Here is a 3,761-nt window from a genome sequence, read left to right as displayed (position 1 = left end):
GTGAGTTCGAGGCCAGCCTGGTCTACAAGAGCTAGTTCCAGGACAGGCTCCAAAGCTACAGAGAAACCCTGTCTCAAAAAAAAAAAAAAAAAAAGAATAAATGAATGGATTCACATTGTACCTGTATTTTTGAGATCTACAAAAATCATAACAAAAAGTCAGCAATCCTCTCACAAATAACTCCTGATCCATATCGTATTATTCTATCATCTTTTAGTGTGTTAGTGCATGGAACCATCAGTGTGTGAAGCAAGCTAAATGGCCTAAGAACTTCCTGCTCCAAGGCTCTGTGACTCTGAGGTTTATCATGCAGCTCTTCCGCATCTTCTTAATTATTTACTAAATCTGTTTGTAGCATCCTGTTCTTAGACCTGGGTAAAGGAATCGTAACAAAAACTCTTTAGGCGAGGCTTGCTACCAACAGAGATACTGCAACAGAAAAGCAAGACCCACGTGTGCCTTCAAGAATCAGTCTGTAAGATCTTCTGGCCAGTGAACTGCTCATGCTCTGGGAGTCAGGTAAGTTGGCGGTGGGGAGAGGCCTGAGTCACAGCGGAAGAGGCTGTGTAGGAACTGTTTTGGGGGTGGTGATACATAGATTCTCCATCAGGCAGAGAGCAGGGGGCCCTGCAGGGCACCCTGAGAGAAAGTGGGGTGGTGCCAGACAGAGGGGGAGCTGACTTCCAGCCTCCTCAGTCATTTTGCTTAGGGCTGGCTTTGTGTGTGTGTAACTCATTCAGATAATTGCTGTAATTCTGTGCTTAGCTTGGCTGCTTAGACCCTTGGCTCATGAATATTCATGAGCTCTATCCACACCACACTATTACTTAAAATTTTCTAGACAGCTTTCATGCTGAGAGTGCCAGCTTATTTGTGCTGAGAAGGAGATGGCCACGATTTCTTGTCTGAGTGGGAGTGGGCAAAGCGCAGCCTGCTGCTTCCCGACTGTCCACCCAGGTAATGGAAAGAAACGGCTTTGTTGCATCCGCGGCTGCTTCTCAGTGGCCTTTGTCTGGATTCTTCCTCCTGTATTTGACAGGGCAGTGCTACATACTGCGCCAAGTACAGAGTCTCTCTAGCACACAAGGTGAGGGGAATGCCAACCTACACAGCATTCTGTGGTCCCCTCAGCAAAGGATGAGAGGGCCTATTAGGACACCGAGGATTGCAAAGACAGTGAGTTCAGGGTGCTTTGGAGCTTGGGATACGGTCCAGCAAGCAAAAAATTAAAAACAGGATCAGTAAAACTAAGAAGGGTTGGTTTTTCAAATGGAGACCATCGAAGGAAGGTGTTTGTAAAGGAAAATGTACATCCGCAGTGGAGAGGAGAACACTCAGAATGTCACTGTGTATGTTTGCACAGATTGCCCTATAGCGACACAATTCTGCAGATTTATAGTGAGTGGACCTGAAAAATGTGTGGTTCTGTCTGGGTAAAGGAACTTCAGGAAGATGGTTTTTTGTCAAGATGGCAGCAGGGTGGCTCAGAGCTATGATTGCCTCCCAGCCATGGGTCTGGAGGAAACCTAGGCCTCCAGATGAAGATGATAGCCCTGGGCATTGCTTTCTGAAGGTGTGAAGAGTGCAGACAGCCTCCGCAGGAGGAATGGGATAAACGGAGGGGGGGGGGGAGGGACAGCAGAGACCTACACCCGGAATGTCACATTATGGGTGAATGGAGTAGAAGACCCTTAACCAAAACTTCTTTGGACATCCTGAGTGAAGACTGGCTAAATCTCAGCTTATTGTGCAGAGGTACAGAACTCTCAAGACACGGCATCTAAGAAGCCTTCTTTTCTATATTTCCACATCTCACAGTTGAACTTGGAGAGTCTGTCAGACATGAGGCTCCCACACACTGGGGTGAAAACACAAACTGCTTATCTGTCCAAGATTATCCTAAATAAACACCCTCCATCAGAGGAGTTCGCCTCTTCTGAGGCCATTGCAGCTGTGTCTTCTAGGACATATATGTCTGGATTAAGATGACAGTAAAACAATCTAGTCATCCGTGTAGCTATGGCCTAAGTGTTTCCTAGAGTCCATATGTTTCACATTTACACTTAGTGGTTTAAGTCTGGGTGACTGAGGGGAAAGCTGGACCATTTGTATTTATCTCATCTGTACTGGACTATTAGAAAATGTCCGGTATAATTTAGAATAAAAGAACAATGTATTGAGTGTTCTTTTCTCCCTTATCACACTATCAGTAGCTTCCCAATGGTGGATCTAAAGAAAGCCCAGGACTCTGAATCAACATAAACCTAACCAAGAGGCCGAGAAGACTGTGGTGTAAAAGATAATTTGAAGGGAAGACAATGGAACATTGGGCTAATGTTAGGCATTCTCAAGTAAACAGATGGAGTAAGGGGCTTGCACACAGGAGATGATTCTCGCACTCGGTGGAGCTCAGTGTCTGCCTTACAGAAAAGACAGAAGACAAGCGAAACCATGAGTTCGCATTTTCTTCAGTTGCAGTTGCTGAGCCATTTGTGGGCTTCTTCATTTGAATTTCAAAGTAAAGACCATGTTGGAAATTTTAATTTAGGTACCAAGAGACAATACATTGTCATCAAAGTCTGGAGGGGGAAAGAAACGAGCATGAAAGACTAAAGAAGGGGAAGTGCAGAGGCCTTGAGTTGAGGCTTGGTAGCACCAGTATGCAAAGGGAAAATGGAAAGGGGGGAGCTGAAGAGATGGTGCCGCGGGTCAAGTGATTGCCTTGCAAGCAAGAGAATCTGATTTCCGTTGGTAGAACCCATGTGGCATGGCATGCATCTGTAACCCCAGCTCTGGAGAGGCAGGTGCAGGATGATATACCGGCGCTCCTGGGACATCTAGCCTAGTCTTGCCTACTTGGGAGGCTCCACTCCAGTAAAAGACTCTTTCTCAGAAGACAAGATGAAAGACATCTGAAGACCTTTAACTTTCACATACGTACACATACTTGTGAACACACACACACACACACACACACACACACACACACCAATAGAAAAGGAAAATGAGAAATTAGTTGTATATGTGCAGGTGAAAGGCTGAGATGGAAAAATAAAACGAACCAAAAGCCACATCTTCGGCCAGGAGCGAGTGTGCTGCCGAGAGAGGGAATGAATGGCTGAGTGAGTTGACTCTTGGGATTTTGTTTTCTTCACTGTTAGACATGTGTGGAGATGTGTAGGTGAGCATCTTTCTCAGAGAAATGAGGGTAGTGCGCACAACCTGACCCCAGGATGGACCGACTCAGTGAAGGTACCAGGAAATCTGTAAGTAGTCTGCTCTTGGTCTCTTGGTTTTGACAGGCTTGTTTAGGTGTGGTGGTGGTGGTGGTGGTGGTGGTGTGTGTGTGTGTGTGTGTGTGTGTGTGTGTGTGTGTATGTGTGTGTATGAAGATCAAAAAGGACACATGGATGTCAGTGTTTTCCTGCTTTGTTCTCCATCTTATCCCTGTGAGGCGGTGCCTCTCATTGATTCTGAACTTCACTGGTTTCTTCTCAGGCCCTGGTCTTTGCTATCGGAGCTCTTACCCACCGAGACAATGCCCCAGTCTCTATACTGCTTTTAGTTATAGCTTTATACTAGAGGAGGAAAAACTATATGAACCACAAATCCCCAAAGATTTCCTGATGGGCTCTTTGTTATCTTTGTTTTAAAGATTAAAAAAAAAGGATTTTGATGGAGATTGCATCGAATCTATAGATTGCTTTTGGTAGAATTGCCCTTTTTACTATGTTGATCCTCCCAATCCAAGAGCAAGGGAG

The sequence above is a fragment of the Microtus ochrogaster genome, unplaced genomic scaffold (assembly GCF_000317375.1).
Source record: "Microtus ochrogaster isolate Prairie Vole_2 unplaced genomic scaffold, MicOch1.0 UNK10, whole genome shotgun sequence".
Classification (NCBI taxonomy): Eukaryota; Metazoa; Chordata; class Mammalia; order Rodentia; family Cricetidae; genus Microtus; species Microtus ochrogaster.
The sequence above is the reverse complement of the archived record's forward strand: the minus strand, read 5'-3'. Positions refer to the sequence as shown.